We start from the raw sequence: 22,996 nt of genomic DNA, 5'->3' as shown, positions 1-22,996 counted from the left end.
AGTATTTCAAAACAGAAAGTCTACCAGGGACTATGAATAACTGAATCACTTTACTGTACAGCAGAAATTAACATAATATTGTTAATAAATAATCCTTCAATATTTTTTTAAAAAAGAATTAATCCCACTATGCAAAAAAAAAGTCTTCATTATTCATGGAGTCAAGGGGGTTTCAGTTGCCAACAAAAAAATTATAAGGAAACTTGTGGGACTGAAGAGACTTTTCTATATCTGGAGTATGATGTTGATCACACAGGTCAACGTCTGATAAAATTCATCAAAGTACTTTTAAATTGATACGTTTTATCTTTAAATTGTATTCATAATATTTTTTATAAAGCATTGCATATTTTGGACATTAAACCATCTGCCAAACTTGAGCTGGAAGCATGCTGTAGTAATTTACTGCTCCTGAAGACAAGGAAAGTTTCTAAGAAGAGAATCTCCCAGGGAATATAATCAAGTACTAAGGGGAAAAAAAAAGCACAGCAACTCTTGGAGACCAGAATCTGGGCCCACTCAAAGAATTTCTGCTCCTTCAAAGTGAGGACCTTAACACGATCTGCCCAATGAGATTTCACAAGAGTTTTGGATAAACAACTCTTCTGTGTCTTACATTCTTCCATTTTTGAAATGTTACGCTCTTGTTTACTGTGTGTGTACATGTGTAGAGGGTTGGGGTGTGGTAAAGATAACTTGTTATAAGCTCATAAACACAAGATTTACCCCAATGTAGATGAAAGCTCAGTGGCCAGAGCTCTTGGCCTTTGAACAAAATGGAGGAACTGGATGGGTCTTTGGTTGCCTCCTTCAATGAAGGAAGAAGATACTGTATTTGAGAAGGAGAACAGACAAATATAAGAAAGGAGCTTGGTCAGTGGCAAAGAATAATGTCCACCATCCTCTGCCTATGTTCTTTCTCTTTCACTAACCCAGAGAAAACATATATTCTTTAGTCTATTCTTATAAGCAGGGCCATTACACTGAGTTCTGGTCAATGAAATGTTGGCAGAAGGCATATATGCAAATTCCAGGTCTAATTTCAAAAATGGCTCATTCAATTGTCTATGAATTCTCTTGACTCCTATCTGTTAACTTGATGACAACCCCAAGATAACCTTGGGAGTCACTTATTGAAGAAAGAAGAGCCAGAGTTGAAAAGTCAATGTCCCTAATTGATTTGCATGCAATAGAAATCTGCATTCGACATACGGATGAGAAAAAAATCTTTATTTTGTTGGGTAATGGAAATTTTTCTTTGGTATAGCACTTAGCATTACTCATTCTGACAATTTCAGTGTTAAATCACACAGAGTTATACCAAAAAAGTTTATAAAAATTTTAAAACATTGCAAGGTTTGAAACCTACCATTCAAAATCCTTGAGATGCTTTAAGGACAAAATAATTTTTTTATCTTTTGAGCAAATTGCATTACATGAGAGAAAATTTCCTGGAACTGCTCAAAAAACACTTGAAGTACAATTAACCTTGGGTTGTAAAGATGAGAAAGGTAAGTATTATTGAAAATCTGAATTATTTTGAAGACATTCACTACATTCATGCTGTAAAATGTTGGTTTTAGAATCTTTTCTTACTATGGCTCTATTAACCAAATTCCTCACACTAAAGAAGGGATTCAGTTTTACTCTATTGAAAATTTTGAAGCAAAAAAGCATTTTAGAGTAAGATTCAGTAACAACATACTGACTGCCTTTTCTGATTTTTTTTTTTCATGCTTTCAGATTAACATTTGCAGTGTTTGTGTGTTTTACTGCCTGAATATACTTCAACCCAGAAGACCTTTCCTCACATTACATGTTCAGAGGCAAAAGATGGATAAAATAGATTTTTCAATTGTGAACAGTCCAAGAGAGGATGAAATCTCCCTCGACACTCTTAAGGTAGATTAAAAACAACAAAAACAAAATCCTCCCATAGAAAATTTGTTTTAAAGTGCCCTCCTCTTCACTAGGCATAATTTTCCACTTCAATCAGGAAGAAAGAATGCTCAGCTATACCCTAAGAGTTAAAATAAAGCAGCATTATCAATTTACAACAAGAATATCTATCATAAGATGATAAGAATGGTAATGGGCATACAGAATCAAATAATAGAATTGATATATAATATAGCTCTCTGTTGAGCTGTCTATTAGAGAATCCAGTGCTGATAAGAAAATTTCACTCTGGGTTTTGGGAAAACAGGGGTGAGTCATTTTGACCAAGTTATTGAACATCTCTTTCATCAACATGCTATCTGCAATTAAGGAATAATAGTAGTGCTCACCTCATAGGAGTATTGTGAAATTAATATGTATTAATTACTAGGTTAATATGTATGAAATGCTGAAAACGTGACTTCTATTAGATCATATGCTCAACAAAATACAGTTTATTTATATACTTCTTTATTCTTTCATTTATTTGATGAATACTCATTGAGCACTTGATTTTTCTCTTTCTGGTCTATGTGCCCAAAATATAACTGTGATCCCCACACACATAAATATATATTCTCATTTGTATTGTATTTTACTGAAAGGCAAACAATAAAATAAACATGCAGTATATCATAAAATAATGAATACTACAGACTGAAATAAAGAAGCAAAATCAGGAGGTGACATAGAAATTAAAATTTAAAATGAAGTAGGAGAATATGCAATATAGCTCAGGCTTTCTAAACAACAGAAATGTATTTTCTCACAGTTCTGGAGCTAAGAGTTTGAGATCACAGCATCAGCACAGTCAGTCTGTGGTGAGCGCTCTCTTGCTGACTTGCAGATGGCTGCCTTCTTCCTGTGGCCTCGTCATGTAGAGAGAGAGAACTCTGGTGTTCCTGTATCTACTTACAAGGGACCAGTTCTGCCAAATCAGGGCAACATTCTTATCATTTCATTTAACTTTAATCAGTCCCTTGGGGGACCTAGCTCCAAAACAGTCACGTTAAGAATTTAGGGCTTCAACGTACATATGAGTTTTTGTGGGGACCCAACTCAGTCCACAGCAAGGAGTTAGGAAATTCCTCCCTGAAAAGATAGCGTTTAAGGGCATACCTTAAGTAAGTAGTAGAATGATCCAGGGGTTGTGTGGGAAAGGATAATTTATGGAAGAAAGGTAAGAACAAGTCCCCAAGCCTGCTGTGTAACTATAATGGATGAGAGGCAAGGTCAGACTGTATTCAGCTGTTAGGCCACTATAAACATGCTTTCCATTATGAGTAAGATGGGAAGCTATGGTAGCAAATAAGTAACCAGGTGTGACAAAATTTTAATAATATGACCCTGATTATTATATTCAGAGTATATACAAAGGAGAGAATTGGTAAATAGGAATATTAGATACAAAGGTAGTAAAAGAGTCCCAGATTACAGTGAATTGAACAAAAATAACAGCAACAACAACAAAAAAATGAGCAATTGTCAACATCAACAACTAAGTAAAAATGTAAAAAAATAAATAAATAAAGTAAAAATGTAAAGTTCTTTTGGTGGATGATATGTAGACTGTGAGAAAATAAGACAAATCCATCAAGGATGGCTCCAACATTTTGGAATAAGCAACAGGAAAAGGAATAGTCATTTAGTATTCAGGGGAATGTAGGAGAACAAGTTTAAAATAAAAATCAGACTCCCACATTTGGATATATTAAGTCTGAGATGCCCATCAACCACCAAAACGGTGAGAGTTGTATGTACACTGAGAGTTCAGGAGAGGAGCCTGGTTATTTTGAGCATCCAGACTCATCAGCATGACTCTGAATGAGTTCAGTAAAAGAGTAAATGTGAATCTAAAAAGAAGCCTAGATCCAAGGACAGATACTATGATACTATACCTTCAGGGAGTAAGATGAAGGGTGCTAGCAAAAGAGACTGATGAAGAGACAGAAAGGAATTTAGGGGGATCTAGTGTTCTGGAAGTCAATTTAAAAATAAGGGGGTGGGGTTTCCAAAGGGAGGGACTAATCACTTATATCAAATACTACAGAGAAGTGAAGTAAAAAGAGAACCAAGAAATGGCCGTTGGGTTTTGCAACCTAGAGGTAATTGTAGACATGGACAAAATAGTTAAAGTGCAATGGTGGGATCAAACACCTGATTTGAGTGAGTTTAATACAGAATATGTGTAAATATACACAAATATTTCAAGGTATTTTATTATAAAGAGAGGGGAGAAAGGTGGGGCAGTAGTTCCAGGGGTAAGTGAACATTATATATATATATATATATATATATACACACACTATTATATATCTTATATAATAACATATATTATTTTTTAAAAGGAGGAATAATGTATGTTTGTCTACTGATAGGAAAGACCCAAAACATCTCATGATTGAGTTAAAAGTTTCATGGGGTTATATTTCAGTTATAATGTATTATTCTAATTAGAAATTTTATGTAAAAAATGTAACAATTACAAAATACATAAAACCTTTAACATTTTTTTAAAGAATATATATCATTGCCTTTCAACAACTCAAATAGACACTAAAAGAGCCTCACACACAAAACCATGGGTTCTTAAAATACTGTCCAATCCATAAGCTTGAAATCTTTATTTACTCTTTTTCATGAATCTGGGAATTTTTAGTAGGTAAAGTTAGCCTGGTTTGTCATTTGATTATTGTTTGATTGTTGAAAATTTAGCAGCTTAAACAATATATTCATTCTTTCCCAATCTCCAATGGATCAAGACTCCAGGCAGGAAATCACTGGTATTCCACAAAGAATCTCACAAGGCTAAAATCAATGTGCTGGTCACACTGAATCCCTTTCTAGAGTTGAGGTATTTTTCTAACTCAAGCAGAATTCAATTTCTTGTAGCTGTAGGTCTAAGGACCTCAGCTCTTAGTAGTTGCCCCATCTTCCCTGTTATGGAAGCATCTCCACAACGGGGTAGCTTGTGTCTTCAAAGTCCACCGATGATCATCTGATGCCTACTGTCTCTTACCTCCTGACCCCCTTTCTAAAGGTCAGGGATGCTTAGGGTGATCTCTGTTTTGATTAATTCCAAGTCAATGGACTGATGACATTAACCACATCTGGAAGCTCCCTGCCCTTTGCTGTATGATGTAACCTGACTGTGGGAGTGAAATCCATCACATTCACGTAAGGGCTACCCCACTAAAGAAAGGGATTACTTACCAGGGAGGGCCTGCTTACCAGGGAGCAGAAATTCTGCCTACCATACGAAAAAAAAATACATAGTGGATATTAAGAATGTCCCTGTGTGCTTCCACATGGACTTCAACTCTGAGATGAAATCCACAGTAAGTGTGAATACAATCTTCATAATTAAACCAGGGATATATGAGTAAGAGATTTGGTATGGTATGGTCTGTCACATAAACCACTTAAAAGTTAAACTGGGTATAAAATAATGTTCCCTGCTTTCCTTTCCCTACACACACACACACACACACACACACACACACACACGGGTTTTCAAAGTAAACATAGGAAGAGCTCCCAAGAAACAAAGACCACTGAGGAAGAATGTAACAAAAGTTTCTAAATTAATTTAGCGTATTATCAATATAAATTTAGGCTGTTTACAAATAAATAATATAGTAATATATAATATCACTATAATAATGTTATTTAGATACTAGAATATAATAGATACTAGATACTATAATAGATACATATAATAGATACTAGAATATCATTCATAAATTTCAATAGAAAACAGATTATCAAATTATGGCAACTTTTTAAATTTATAATAGATGTCTATATGAATATAAAATTATATAAGCAAATCACATTGTAAACATATGCTCATTTATATAACTATTATTCTTGCTGGTATTGGTATTCTGCTAGATGTCTTTATTCTAATATTGGTTCCTGTATTGACTTAACAGAAGGAAAAATCCCTTCAACTGTATCACAGTAGTTTCAAGGTAGTAAGGCCAGGGGTGAAGGCCTCTATCACACTTCCTTTCCCTTAGTCTAGCAAGTATATACAGTTTTGTAATCACAGGCAACACGTTCCATTGATGAAAATTAAACTAGGTAACTGCCTTGCACAAGGATGCATTAATTTACAATCTGGTTTAATATTGCCCTTAAGAACTGCAGTGTAAGACAATTTTAATAGCATACACAAGATTAAAAAAAAGAAAAAACATGAGGCCCTCTGAAATTCATATTATGCTTTTGACCAAGCTAAAATCATGGCATGTTGAAAATCTCACAGAATTTACAATGGTTTAGCAGACTTTGAACTTCTGTATAAACTAAATTTTCTTTTTCTATTTGTTATCTATATTTTACCAATAAAGTATATAATGATAAAAAATTAAAAATAGCAAAATAATTTATATTGAATTTGTTTTTTAGAATAGTTATTCATTTTAAAAATTCTATCTAAATTTTAATCACCATATAATGTGACAGAATCAGAGTCCCTGATATGAAAGATAGGATTTATGGAATTTCAACAGAACAAAATATTAACACTTCAGAACACACAGAGAATAGTGTTTCTAAGAACAACAAGAAATAAATTGAAAAAGGCTACAGCCTCCTTGTAAACTATTTCAGCTAATATTTCTTTAGCACTTAAAGGACTAACTGGCACTCTGGTGCTTTACACTTCACCATCTGAGCCACTAGGGAAGCCTATTAGCAAGTGATAATTACGAGATTTCAACCTATTCTCTTTGATTCTAAAGTCTGAACCATAAACCATTGTGTAATATTATTGCAATTTTTTTAAATTATGTTTGCTGTAGTATAATGTTACAATCCCCCAAATTCTAAAATCCCTATTTAACCTGTTGTAGAGGAAGTTTATATGTGAATTTAACCATTCCAATTTATTTTTATGTCTAATCACATTTGGGGGTAACTTTTTTTTTTTTTTTTTTTTTTTTGCTGCTTTATATTGTTTTAACTGTTGGGCTTCTCTGGTGGCTCAGACGGTAAAGAAAATACCTGCAAGGCAGACTCCCTTAGTCAGAAAGATCCGCTGGAGAAAGAAATGGCAACCCACTCTAGTATTCTTGTCTGGGAAATCCCATGGAGAGAGGAATATGGCGGGCTACAGTCCACGGGGTTGCAAAGAGTCAGACATGACTTAGAGACTAAACAACAACATAAATCATAGCTGCAACCAGACTTCTAGACAGTAAGATATGAGGAAGAGTTGAGTCATCTCACCCAATGTCTTTGTAAGCTTCCCCTTCTTCTCTACTCCATGCGAGGACCTCCCCCAGCTCATGTGCTTATTTGAGAAGTAGTACCTTCCAGGTAGGAGAGGAATATCTTTCAGGCAAGGACACCCGATTACATTATCCATGCCTTGTTTCTATTTACATTCTCCCAATCTCACAGAGAAGGCGGGTCTTTGGCAGATCTTTAAATAACTGGGAATCTATGCTGATCCTAAAAATAATGCACAGTCCTCATTAAACTTGTTTTATGAGCTGTATTTACATAGCTGATCACTGTCTTCACAGGTTTTTTTTGTCTCCTTGTCTGAGGACAAGAAGTTCAGAGTTCTCACCTGTCTTTATCCCTTCCTTCAACATCCCTCTTGCTAGTTCCCCTCCAAAAATCTTTTGACTGATCCAAGGCATCAGCCCTTGTATATCTTCCTTTTCCTATTTATATTCAGTGGCTACATCAATTCATTTACTGTCATTACAGTAAATGCCTTGAATTTGCTGACGAATCAAATTTGTGTATCTTATTCTAGACTCCTCTGAAACCCTGACTCCTATGTTCCAGGGCTACTTCAATGTTGAGTTAACATCTCAAATTTAATGTTATCACCAGAGGATGAGGGGAGAAAAGCAAAAACAATAGTCTGATCCTCTCACAATTACCCTATCTCCATTAATAGGAATCTGGTGGCTCAGAGGTTAATGTGTCTGCCTGCAATGTGAGAGACCTGGGTTCGATCCCTGGGTCAGGAAGATCCCCTGGAGAAGGAAACGGCAATCCACTCCAGTATTCTTGCCTGGAGAATCCCATGGACGGAGGAGCCTGGTGGGTCCATGGAGTTGCAAAGAGTCAGACACAACTGAGCGACCTCACTTTCACTTTCACCAGTCCCTTAGAAGAAAAACCTTGAGGTCATCATTGCCCTTCCTCTTTGACATCTCACAGTGACTCCTTCCAGTAATCCTGTTGGTTCGATCTTGAAAACATACCCCAGATGAGAGCAGTTCTCTTTCTTTCACTGCTACCGTTCTGCACCTAGTCACCATCATATCACATGCGTTGTGACAACAGCCACCTCTTGGTCATGCTACTTTTGCTCACATAGACTTTTATTCTGCCATTCACTTGCTAAAATTGTGAAGATGTACACTTGATTCACCCCTCTAACTCCAAACTTTTCATTGGCTTCTCATTTCATGAATAGTAAAAGAAAAATTCTAATAACAGCTTAATCATCTTAACAATTCTTTACTCAATGTCTATTTTCCCCAGTAGAGCATCTCTTCAAATTAAGCCATTCAGACCTCCATGCTCTTCCTCCGGCCTAAGAGTTTGTCCCTCATTTATCTTTTCTTTTTTCTCTTTACATAAAATACTTTTCTCATCTATTTCTCCCTGACTTCATTCAAGTCTGTATTCTTTATAAGGTCTTCCCAGGCCACTTTTTAAAATTTTGCTGTCTTCACTAACACTTGCTAACTTTTGACTTTTCTCCATAAAGACACACCAACAACTAATAGAATTTGCTTATTTATCTTGTTTATTCTGTCTCTACCTATTAGAAAGTAGTCTTGTTTGACACAGATATGCTTTTTTTTCCCTTGTTCAATCACATGAAATGAAATATTAAGGTCTAATAAATAATCAAAGTGCTCATTGAAGAAAACAAAAAGATAACAATGGAAATAAAGAACATCTTTCTTATCCTTAAGGATTTTCATATATATATATATTCATTAACAAATATTTATCAAACACCTACACTATAATAAATATAGCTCATTGTGGAGAAGATAAAGTTATGTGGGTGCTAACAAAATCTATACCTCTTGGTGGGCTTACAATCTATCAGGGAAAACGGTAAAAAAAAAACAAAACAAAAAAAAACTAACAAGCAAGTAATCTTTTAAAATATGTTCAATGATAGCAATCACTGTGAAAAAAAACAAAACATTAATTAGAATGCTGTGCCAATATGTTCCTGGGCTATAGGAAGCTGGTTAGCAAGCAAGGTAAAGGACAGCCTCATTACAATCTGAAGATATGATATTTAAACTGAGACTTTGATGACGTAAATCAGACTGCCAAATGAAGATATTTGAGGATGTCACTTTGTACGTAGGGTAAATCAAAAACAAAACAGAACTTCAGGCCAGGGCAACACAAAACGTCTCTGAACCAAAGGAGCTCACCGTGGAATGACCATGATGAGTGAGGAAAAGCAATAAATGGGTTTATATAGGAAAGGAACAGAAATGGATTAATATTTTTAAACGTTAAATTTGTGTGTTCCATAAAGAATGAATTCTAGTGGAACAAAAATGGGAGTTAGAAGGTAACTAGGCCGATTCAAGCCTATGCATGCTAATTTTGAGGACTAAGGTAGTGGTAGTGGAAAGTAGGAAAAATGGCTAAATTTGAGGTACATTTTGGGAGTAAAGTTCCCAGTACCTGCTGATGGATTGTATGGGAATAAAGAAAGGAGGGAAATACATAATCAGTGTTCAACTTTCAGGCTGGAACAACTTTCTGAATTTTAGTATTTCCTTTGGGGAAAACAAAGAATTATGTTCAGTATGCATAATGTTTGAAATATCTATTAAACATCCTGGTAGAGCTGTAAGTGAACAATTACAGGCATTTGGAAGTAAGATGAATGTAGAACTGTACCTGCTGGCAATCTTATTTGTCACTTGTCACCACAGACAAGATCCATGACTTGCATGTGGCTGAAGACCAAAAAACCAGTGTTGAATCAGATCGTTCCTCAGTTCTCCAAATGTGCATGTGGAAAACCTTATCTTAGTTTATAAACCTAATATTCAGAATACTTAAGAGATTTCTAGTGTTTCTAATGTTTTTTCTTTACTATTGGTAATAAAGTAATTAAAATCTAAATCATTAGTTCTCATCATATATTTTGTGTGTGTGAACTGAAAATGTATTTTTCCAAACACATGACAAAATTATGCTAATGCATGCCTAAACTGCTCTTTTTGAAAGTAGGCCACTTGCAAGCTTTAAAACAATGTTAATGAATGCATATTCCAAATCTTTAAAAATCAAATACCTCCTATGAGACATTTCTTTCCAGACAAATATTTATGTTTTTTTCTCTTAGAGTTTTTTCTTTTTTCTTTTTTTGCTAGAGGTTTTACTTTTTTAAATATGATAAAAGCTCAATATAAATGACAACAACACAATACAAAACTTCTATTCTGCTTCAGGGTCTAAAAATCCAATTATATTTTATTGTAAGAGTTGGAATAAAGTAAAAGAAAAAAGTGGGAAACACCAATACATCTTATAAGGAAAGTGAAGCAATTTCCCTAGAGACAAGAATAAGATGTATCTTCCAACTTCATCCATCTTAGCATTTAGAGTATTGTGTACTATAGAGAATTTAAATACAGCCAATATGTTCACCTTTTTCTTCATATGTTATTACATCTTAATGGCCTTCACTAAATACTCTCAAATATACAAAACGACCTCCGGCCCTCTCTTTGGATTAGACAATTATTCAAAACTGTTGAATAAGCAAATAATTTTGCTTTCAAGGTACTATTTATTAGCTTAAGTCCTAATGAATTGTGTACTTTTAATTGCGCACATCTTTTGAGAAGGGCTTGTCTAACTGCAACAAGCATTATCACATAGCCCTATGGTTAGAACATCAAGGAAATGAGACAAAAATCAAAGGGAATTGAAGAAATAGGACCTACGTGATTAAATATGCACATACCTGTTATGAGTGTGATTTCTATACTGTTATTGGAAATAATATACCACTATTTTGAAGTATTTTAAGACTGTTCTAGACACTGACTTTTCAGAAATCTTATTAAACTAGTGACAGAGGCAGCCTCATGATATCACATTATCCACTTTTACTTGATTTTGATGAAAGAAGCCAGTCTGATAATGTTTATTATATCATATATGCAAGCTTTCACTCTATTTTACAGTGAGAAACAAGGAAGAGAGTATGTTCCTGGAACATTATAAAAGCAAAAACTATATAATTAGAAAAAAAATCATGTGGTTGGATACAACAGAAAACAAAATCAAATTATAAACATATCAGATTGCACAAGAAATTATTTAATCATTATGTTTCTGTTTTCTTATGCACGTATCCATGCTCACTCAGTCATGTCTGACTCTTTGCAACCCCAAGGACCATAGGAATTTTCCAGGCAAGAATATTGGAGCAGGTTGTCATTTTCTACTCCAAGGGATCTTCCTGACCCATGGATCAAACTCCTGTTTTATTTGAACATAATTATCAGTTTGTGTTTGCAATAGACATTGAAATGTGTTTCAAAAATAATCTGAAATGTTTAGTGTTTTTCTCTCTATCCTACCCTTCACCCTCTTCCTAGTGCACAGGGGCCCTGGCTTCCCTTCTTCCCTTCTTATTTCAATCCCATCTACCCTTTGGACAAGGAGAAGTCCACTTGACTCTGTAATGTCTTTCTATTTATTATTGACTTTCCTATATTCTATAGCACCTTATTTTTTCTCTATACTATATTCCAAATAATCCTGGAATAAGGGAAGATATTTTCTTATTGAACTCATTCCCCACCTGCTGCATGTCCTCCTTAACATCACTAATCAATATGCCCATGGATAATCATCATGTGAACTATGATTCATATGATTCATGATGCATCTGATTCATTCCACTATTTAAAGGGTTCCCCCATTTTTGCATTTAGTCAAACTCTACTTCCTAGATGCCAAATGCATTTCTCTTCACTCTTCAGTAGTCTATAAACTTCCAGATGTCAGGAACACTATATAAATTGACCAGGGCCTGTGCAAAATGGAATTAATAGGTATTTGTCCACCTATGTGTCAAAGAAAAGCTTCCAATCTCCTACTCAATAGTTTAGATGATATCTGAGCAGAACATATATATATATATATTTATATATATATATAAATATATTTATTTATATATAATAAATATTTAACTAGCTTTGTGATGATAAAGGGTCAACAGTTATACCAGATGTTTTGGTAGACCAAAATAAATTGTATTCAAATTTTCAGTCCAGTTCAGTCACTCAATTGTGTTCAACTCTTTGCAACCCCACAGACTGTAGCAACACCAGGCCTCCCTGTCCATCACCAACTCCTGGAGCTTGCTCAAACTCATGTCCATTGAGTTGGTGATGCCATCCAACCATCTCATCCTCTGTCATACCCTTCCCCTCCTGCCCTCAATATTTGCCAGCATCAGGGTCTTTTCCAATGAGTCAGTTCTTCACATCAGGTGGCCAAATTATTGGAGCTTCAGCATCAGTCCTTCCAGTGAATATTCAGGACTGATTTCCTTTAGGATGGATTGGTTGGGTCTCCTTGCAGTCTAAGGGACTCTCAAGAGTCTTCTCCAACACCACAGGTCAAAAGCATTAATTCTTTGGCACTCAGTTTTCTTTATGGTTCAACTCTCACATCCATACATGACCACTGGAAAAACCACAGCTTTGATTAGAAGGACCTTTGTTGGGAAAGTAATGTCTCTGCTTTTAAACTGAACTTTTAGTCAGCTAAAAATCTCAAAATCTTCCTGTCTTGTGATATTTAGTCCTCATCTCTCACTTTGAGTTGTCTTAAGCACAGAATTAATATTTCCCCTTTACACAATGCTTGATATACAGCAGAAATCCCATACTTTTTATAGAATGAAAAACATTAGAATAAAGCCATTTATAAGCACTTTTTTTTTTAATCTTAGGAGTAAATGAAGGTTCTTTAGCGATGCAAGCTATAAAAAGAATACAATGAGCCTTTTTTTACTTTGGACTTTCTCATAACTTCTCTTTTTCATCTATCATGCCCTAAACTTCATTTATAAATGAAAGCTAAAATTGTAGAAAAATAATAAAAGAAATCTCATGTGCACTCTGTAAAAGGAATATATAAAACATTTCCAATAAAAATCTTCAATATAAACACACAATCCCAGTCACAGAGAAATATCACCACAGCCTTAAGAGCTTAAAAATATAGAAAACTAAAGAAATAGAAACTTAGATCTCATTCAAGAAGACTTAAAAAAGTCGGCCTCTGGTGAAGGTCAAGGTTAATAACCCTTGAAGGGGGATCTCAGAAAAAGCAGAGGAACATATGATTATCTACTAATTGTGATGTCACACGAACCTATCAGTCATCAAAATCAGATCTTTCTCCAGTCTCAGAAATTTGCCTCTTGTGCTCTATTTTAAAAACCCCACATAATCCTTAAAGTTAATTCCCTAAATTGTACTTTCCCACTTGATATTTTTTGTTTTGTTTTCCTTTTTAAAGCCTAACTGTTGTTCTTTCACATATCAATTGTCTTTTTAATACAGATAAAGAAGTATTGTATTCTTGAGCCATTGAGATCATCTCAGAACTTAACTGGGTTTTCTGAAGAGTTTTTCACCCCTCCAAGTAATTTGATGAGCATTTCAACCTTGTTACTCTTTAAAGCCATTGCTTTAAAAAATAGCTAATTACTAAGGAAGTTAGTAACATATCGGTAGAGGTCTTTTACCAGAAGGACACACACAGACTAAATCACAAATCTTGGGAGTAACAATCCAGTTATTGTTACTGCAACTAACAGGAGTTGGTGATGGACAGGGAGGCCTGGCATGCTGCGATTCATTGGATCGCAAAGAGTCGGACACGACTGAGTGACTGAACTGAACTCCATTATCATCCTGTCTTTTCTCCAGAGAAATCAGAAAGGACTATTAAATACCTTCCCAAAATTCAGATCAGTTGTATCCATCCAGTTTCCTGATTTACTAGGACAATTACAGCATCTGAAGATGTTTACTGAATTAGAGTAAGTCCCCTCCTATTTTGAGGACTAGAGTCAATCTCCAAATTTCTTTGGGGATAGAGGTATTGATAGCATAGTATATTAGTCACTCAGTCATGTCTAACTCTTTGTGACCCCATGGACTGTAGCCTGCCAGGCTCCTCCCTCCATGGAACTCTCCAAGCAAGAATACTGGAGCGGGCTGCAATTTCCTTCTCCAATTGATAGCATGAAAGTGAAAGTGAAAGTGAAGTCGAGTCTGACTCTTGGCGACCCTGTGGACTGTAGCCTACCAGGCTCCTCAGTCCATGGAATTTTCCAGGCAAGAGTACTGGAGTGGATTGCCATTTCCTTCTCCAGCATAAACAGGACTAAATGCAGTTAGAAGAAAAGAATTTAATACACACCTGGCTCTCTGTCCCTGGAGAAGAGACACCTCGAACTTAGGAGTTAATCAGAACAATCCAGGTCCAGGGTAGAGATAATATGGGGGATCATTCCATCCTAGCCCATTGAAAAATATTGCAAGGGGTATTGACTATCCAAGATACCAATGAATTCAGTTCTCTAAATGCATCTGAAATATCCAAGGATGTATGAGTGGAGAATAGATTTATATTAGATCAAATATTTTTTCATGGCTGCAATCCTAAGATTTATCAAGAAGGTAATATTCATGAAAGACTTATGGGGAGGTGCAAAGACAAACATGGGAGCAAAATAATTGCTAAGTGCATTTTTTTATTCATTTTATCCAAATGTGTATTTATTTTAAATATGGAAACACCAAGCTCTCATTTCTGATATTGTTGCTGAGATGAAAAAGATTTATAGTGAGGATCTGAGGGTTATAGTATCCTTATTTTATTTCTTCATGATGCTTTCACTTATGATCCATTAATATCAAAGATCTGGTTTCCTACCTACCAGAGTAAATCCATTTATAGGACTTGATCTGAGCATCTTAATTATTTCCACTCTTTGTGACCTTTCAAGAGAAATAATGTCTTCTGTTACTGGAAAAAAAAAATTAAACTTACACATGCAATTTATCACACTAGAACAAGTTCTTTACAGTTAAGACAGTTACTAAATATAATTTTTAAAGATATTTTTTCCATCTTAGAAAAGTGTGAATTGCAAGACAGTATTTTTTGTTCTTTGTTTTGTTCAGGGATAAGAGATGCCTGGCAGTAAGCAAGCAGCTTTTGGGGAAAATTAATTCCTTTAAATCAATGCTAGTTTGTAACATTTTAATTCATAAATCATAACTTATAAACCACAGAGGAAGTAAATCTCTCTCAAAGGGTATGTATCCTTGAAATGACCTGTGGACTGCCAAATTTTGAGTCACTGTCTTTCCATATGAAACTTTCCTTTGAAATATTTATTACCCAAATTATTGGCTATTAACTAAGAATAATTTAGTGGTGGGTTGATGATATAATTCAGATAGGTCACTGAAATCTAATCCCTGGTCCTACAAAACACAATCAATCAACGAATCAGAAGTTTTTAAAATTTCTGCATCAAATTCACTATGACTTAACTGATAACAATCTGAAATTGATGTTGACTCAGAATGTGATAGCAAATTTTGAGGAGGAACAGAGTACAAAAAATGGTTATGAATAAGTCAATTAAGGCCAATTCTAAATATCAGTTTTAAAGATACTAGTCTGTGTTAAACATTCCTTCTTTCCATTTTTTTTTTTTTTTTGTAAAGAGCAGTAGGTCATTCATATCCATTTAAATTGTGTTTATGAATAAATAAAATATTTTCCAAACCTAGACATTAAGTGCTTAAATATCCAATTATTCAGAATTATGTATAAAAAGTAAACATAATTTATCACAAAATTTAAAAGCTGTGTTTGCATTAATAAAAAGGTGCAATGATATATTACAAAATAATATCAAGTAGTTTTAAAAACTATGATCATTTTACACAAGTGACTGTCAAGTTATTGATTGAAAGATCCATGTAAATTCCTGGAGCTAATATGTGTTTATCTTTTTGGTTGGGCAAGTGGAATTAAAGGAAATTTTAAAATGTTTTAAAATGCTCTCACAATTTAAACTCTTTCAGCTATAATCAAATTAAGGCAAAGACTAGATTTAACCAAAATCTCTTATCTGCCATTAGGGGAAAAGGAGATAACTGCAGATACAAAATAACCAAACAGTCTTCCGCACTGGATGAAGATTTCCTACCAAATTTACATCCTATCTCAGAACACAGACTGTCATTAAAGAATCCCCTGCAAAATGATGAGGCTGACCAGGAAATGCTAGACTTTGATTCTAGCATATTTGGATACTGTGAGCACTGTGTGGTGGGGTCTGAAAGAGGGACAAGCAGATCTAATTGCATCTGTGCCAACAAGATGGGGGAAACTACTCATGGGTTGTGAATTCAGAGGCACAGTGATTAGTGACAAGTAGTAATTATTGGGGCTTCCCCGGTAGATGAGCAGTGAACAATTTGTCTGCAGTGAGGGTGACATGGGTTCAATTCCTGGGTCAGGAACATCCCCTAGTAGAAGTCATGACAACCCACTCCAGTATTCCTGCCTGGAGAATCCCATGGACAGAGGAGCCTGGTGGGCTGCAGTCCATGGGGTTGCAAAGAGTTGGACATGACTGAAGTGACTGAGTATGCACACATGCACATGTAATTATTTTGAAGGCCCAGAAATAATTAACCAGGATTTACAACATACCAGAGACAAATAACTGGAAACATGGGTATAGCAAAATATAAAGAAAGAAACCCACATTAGACATTAGAGAAATGTACATCCTGAAAAGTCAAGGACCAAGCATAGGGAAGTTTGAAAACTACATTTACTCTCTTGGGTAATTCCTTAGTGATAAGGAATATATATATCCATCCTAAAAAATTAAGCCACATTGCTAAGAGCATCTGTTTTATGCTAGATAGTTATGCTCTAAGAAGCAGTGGATCATTGGGAATAACAAAAGCAACAACAGACCTATGGGACCCTGTGAACTAAAGTGATAATCCAAAAAGGTACTCAGGCATCAGAAAATAAACCTGGAAGAGGAATGTGAGATAAACTCTAGGAATAAAATTTTAAGAGCTATACCTAGAAGAAGGACTGGAGGGCAGAGTAAATTAACAGCAGAACTGATTCCTGGTAAAAATGAACTTATTTACAAAACAGAAAAAGTCACAGATGTAGAAAACAATCTTATGGTTGCCAGGGGGGATGTGGAGGGAGGGATAAATTTGGAGAGTGGAATTGATACACGCACACTACTATATATAAATAGATAACTAATAAGGACCTACTCTACAGCACAGAGAACTTTACTCAATACTCTGTCATGACCTATATGGAAAAAGAATTTTAAAAAGAGTGGATACATGTATATGTATAACTGAATTGCTTAGCTGTACAACAAAAATGAACACAACATTACAAATGAACTATAACCCAATAAAGATTTTTTAAAATAAGATAACAATGGTCCCTGGTAAATGCTCGATTGTTCTTGAATCCAGTCAAGAGACCTAGCTTGGTCAGATGATATGAATGAATTATGTGACCAAGGCCTTAAGAAGGGATCCATGAAGGTAGGAAATTGGACAGATTATTATATGTAAAGTGGATATTACCATATATTATCCAAACATACATTTTTGGCCTGTTAAAAACTGCCATCCTTCATAGATAGTAAAGCTATACAAAGCCAACATCCTTCTGAACCTTGAAGTTTCTGACAAGCTGCAGAGGAAGGGAGACTGGTCTCCATTTGAATGGTGTCTGAGAAACTCACACAGGACGGGAGTCTATCTATCCCTTGTTTTGGTATTTTTGTACTTAAGGGTGCAAACTGGATTGAGGATAGAGGAGTAAAGGAAGAGATAAAGAGATATTGAAAATGCCCATCTTCCACACAAATCCAAGCAGGAGCTACAAGCATATTTTATTACATTGGTTGCTAGCTGCAAAATCACACCAAGTTCACCACAATGATTATTGATTGTGTGTCTATTGTTATAAGGGCATTATGAAATAATGAGGAAAAGACAAATTCCCCTAATATCATTTTGCATATATCCAAAGGATAATTTTGACATAGTTATTAACCATTATCATACAAACAAAAGTTATAAATGTTAAAAGAGACATACACATATAGGATGAAATGGGTACACAGAGGAAGGAATGAGCAAATTTCATAATTGGGTTGGTCTCTTACTTATGAAGAAAGGATAATATATCAATTAATACAGACAGAAGCAAACTATAGAAAGAAAACAATAAGGCACTGTTCCCCTTCTTGGATCAAAGCCTTGTCATGGAGAAAGGGCTGCATAACTCAATGAAGCTATATGTCATGCCATACAGGACCACACAAGAGAGATGGGTCATAATGAAGAGCTCAGACAAAACGTGGTCTATTGGAGGAGGAAATGGCAACCCACTCCAGTATTCTTGTCATGAGAACTCCATGAACAGTATGAAAAGGCAGAAAGATATGACAAGGGAAGAAGATGAGACCCCCCCAGGTCAGGAGGTGCCCAACATGCTACTGGGGAAGAGCAGAGGGCAGTTATTAATAGCTCCAGAAAGAATAAAGCAGCTGGGCCATAGGGGAAAGGACAATCAGTTGTGGATGTATCTGGTAGTGAAAGTAAAGTCCAAAGCTGTAAAGCAAAGGACATGCATTTTTGCAAACTCCAGGACATAGTGAAGAACAGGCATGCTGCAGTCCACGGGGTTGTAAAGAGTCAGAAATGACTTAGTGACTGAACAACAACAATGCACAGTTACAAGAAGACAGGTTAAGTAAACCATGATTACCCTGGTTATCTGTGTTGCAGAGATCAATAAACAGCAGGGCATATAACTTTGGTAGTATTTAGAGACCTAATGTTTTGAATGCCCTATAGGAGAAAGAGAATTGGATAGAGGCAACATGTGGAAAGACAAATGCTGAAAAATGCTTTGAGAACTGCTGAATCCATAGATGCATGATGAAAAGATCCCTAGCAGGGCAGAAAAACAAGAGAAGAAAAAAAAAAAATGACTGATTAAAAACTTGTAGATAAGTCACAGTAAAACTGTCCTACACCAAAAGGAAAGAGGAAATCTTAAAATCAACTAAAAGGAAAAACAAAGGATTACCTTAAATACTGATCATAGCAAACAACCTCTGGAAAAACCTAAGTGATGGCCCTACACATTGACATCATTAGATTATCAATACTGAAATCAGATTGACTATATTCTTTGCAGCCAAAGATGAAGAAACTCTATACAGTCAGCAAAAACAGGAATGAGAGTGGACTGTGGCTCAAATCATAAACTCCATACTGCCAAATACAGACTTAAGTTGAAGAAAGTAGGGAAAATCACTAGGTCATTCAGGTATGACCTGAATCAAATCCCTTATGGTTATACAATGGAAGTGAAGGACAAATAGATTCAAGGGATTAGATCTGATAGACAGAGTGCCTGAAGAACTATAGACAGAGGTTTGCAACACTGTACATGAAGCTGTGATCAAAACCATCCCCAAGAAAAAGAAATACAAAAAGGAAAAATGGTTGTCTGAGGAGGCCTTACAAATAGCTGTGAAAAGAAGAGAAGTGAAAGGCAAAGGAGAAAAGGAAAGCAGAGAAGCAGAGTTCCAAAGAACAGCAAGGAGAGATAAGAAAGTCTTCCTCAGTGATCAACGCAAAGAAATAGAGGGAAACAATGGAATGGTAAAGACTAGAGACCTCTTCAAGAAAATTACAGATACCAAGAGAACATTTCATGCAAAGATGGACACAATAAAGGATAGAAATGGTATGGACTTAACAGAAACAGAAGATAGTAAGAAGAGGTGGCAAGAATACACAGAAGAACTATACTAAAAAGAAAACTTAATGACCCAGATAACCATGATGGTGTGATCACTCACCTAGAGCCAGACATCCTGGAATACAAAGTCAAGTGGGCCTTAGGAAGCATCATTATGAACAAAGCTAGAGGAGGTGATGGAATTCCACTTGAGCTATTTCAAATCCTAAAAGATGATGCTGTGAAAGTGCTACACTCAATATGCCAGAAAATTTGGAAAACTCAGCTGTGGCCACAGGACTGGAAAATGTCAGTTTCATTCCAATCTCAAGGAAAGGCGCTGACAAAGTATGTTCAAACTACTCACAAGTGCACTCATTTCACACACTAGAAAAGTAATGGTCTTCCCCCAGAGCTCAATTGGTAAAGAATCTGCCTGCAATGCAGGAGACCCAGGTTCAGTCCCTAGGTTGGGAAGATCCCCTGGAGAAGGGCATGGCAACCCACTCCAGTATTCTTGCCTGAAGAATTCCATGGACAGAGGAGGCTGGTGGGCTAAAGTCCATGGGGTTGCAAAGAGTCTGACCCAAATGAGTGAACTAACACACACACAGCAAAGTAATTCTCAAAATTCTCCAAGTGAGATCTCAGTAGTTCATGAACTGAGAACTTCCAGATGTTCAAGCTGGCCTTAGAAAATGCAGAGGAACCAGAGATCAAATTGCCAACATCTGATGGGTCATAGAAAAAGCAAGAGAGTTCCAAAAAAACATCTACTTCTGCTTCATTGACTATGCTAAAGCCTTTGACTGTATGGATAACAACAAACTGTGGAAAATTCTTCAGGAGATGTGAATAGGTAACAACCTTACCTATATCCTGAAAACCTGTATGCAGGAAAGAAGGAACAGTTAGGGCCGGATGCAGAACAATGGAACAGTAGCAAATTGGGAAAGGAGTCCACCAAGGCTGTATATTGTCACCCTGCTTATTTAATTTCTATGCAGAGTACATCAGGCAAAATTTTGAGCTGGATGGAGTACAAGCTGGAATCAAGAGTGCCATTAGAAATATCAATAACCTCAGATATGCAGATGATACCACCCTTATGGAAGAATGTGAAGAGGAACTAAAGAGCCTCTTGATAAAGGTGAAAGAGGAGGGTGAAAAATCTGGCTTAAAACTCAACATTCAAAAAACTAAGATCATGACATCCAGTCCCATCACTTCATGGTAAATAGATGAGGTGACAATGGAAACAGTGACAGACTTTATTTTCCTGGGCTCAAAAATTACTGCAGATGGTGTCTACAGTCATGAAATTAAAAGATGCTTGCTCCTTTGCTTGCTCCTTGAAAGAAAAGCAATGAAGAAACCTAGACAACATATTAAAAAGCAGAGATATTACTTTGCCGACAAAAGTCTGTCTAGTCAAAGCTAGGGTTTTTCCAGTAATCATGTATGGATGTGAGAGTTGTACCATAAAGAAGGCTGAGAATTGAAGAATTGATGCTTTTAAACTGTGGTGTTGGAGAATACTCTTGAGAGTCCCTTGGACTGCAAGGAGATCAAACCATTCAATTCTAAAGGAAATCAATCCTGAATATTCATTGGGAGGACTGATCCTAAAGCTGAAGCTACAATACTTTGGCCACATGATGCAAAGTGTCAACTCATTTGAAAATACCCTGATGCTGGGAACAATTGCAAGTAGGAGGAAAAGGTGAAGACAGAGGACACGATGGTTGGATGGCATCACCCACATAATGGACATGAGCTTGAGCAAGTTCTAGGACTTGGGGAAGGACAGGGAAGCCTGGAGTGCTAAAGTCTATGGGGTCACAAAGAGTTGGGCATGACTGAGTGACTGAACAATGACAGTATTCAAATAAATTTACCTTCAAAGGGCTATCTTCAAAAGGGGGTCAACTAATTTAACAACGGATTCTCTATCTCAACATGGAAAGCCATAAGCAAGTAGGATAGCTTCAATACACTGATAGAAAATAACTATGAAAACAGAATTGTATAATGAGTGCAGTATCTTTTAAGATACCTATATAAAAGAAAAAAATTGAGCAATTTCATCACTAGATTTACTCTAGAATTATAAAAAAAATATATTAAATTGAAAGAAATTGACCTTCCATGATAAACTAAGATAAAACAGACTAAAAAATTTTAGAAGGTAATAAATGTGAGACAAATTCACAAATTAACACCGCCTATATAGAGCAATGATATCTATTGATGTTGAAATAATTAAAATATACAAAAACAACAATATAATTTAGAAATAGTATATGAGATTAAATTTTCAAAGGTAAAATCTTGAGAGAGTGTTAAGGATTGTTTAACTTTCAACAATGATTTTAAAAAATTGCCTACCTGTAATAGTTGAAAGTCATCTTCAAAAGAAAGAAAAACAGAATAGATATCTTATCAGCTGGTGTCATTTCCCCCCAAAATCAACATTTCTGTCCCCACTTACTTCAAATCTCAGACTGAAGTTTTTCTGACTAAAGAGTCTGGCTCACCTATCAACAACAAATAAAATAGTCAACAAATAAACTAGTTTTCTTGCTTTGGGGAGCCAGCACCACATAACATTCTCTACAGCATTTCCAAGAGGTCACCACCAGGACTGAACCCCAGTTGCCCTCAGTAGTATCATGGTCAGTAGTAACTGAATTATGTGAACTTTCTTCTCTTCCTGTGTCACTCCTATACTATCTACTGGTTTTCCTGTATTATCTCTAACTTAAACTACTAACACATATTACTCTTAGGGAATGCTTCTCAGATAACCCAATCTATGACAACATTAATCAAGTAGAGGGAATAATGGAATAAGCAATACTCAAACACTAAAACGTGGTAAGTAAGAGAGAACAAGGTACATAAACCTGATGGGAAAAAAAGGTTTGATAGTAATATGGTAGGTTTTATTCAAATATATTAATTAAACAGATAAAGACTGACTGAAAACCCCAATCCAAAGAAAAAGGTTGCCAAATAAGTAGACAAATCAATAGGTACAAAGAAAATCTAACGAACACTATCAAACAACATGTGCTAATTAATATTTATAGAATACTATACGGAGGAGCCTGGCAGGCCTGGAAGGCTACAGTTCATGGGATTGCAAGGAGTCAGACATGAATGGTTAACACTT

This window comes from Muntiacus reevesi, chromosome 5, assembly GCF_963930625.1.
Source record: "Muntiacus reevesi chromosome 5, mMunRee1.1, whole genome shotgun sequence".
NCBI classification, from domain to species: Eukaryota; Metazoa; Chordata; class Mammalia; order Artiodactyla; family Cervidae; genus Muntiacus; species Muntiacus reevesi.
Note: the sequence above shows the minus strand (reverse complement) of the source record.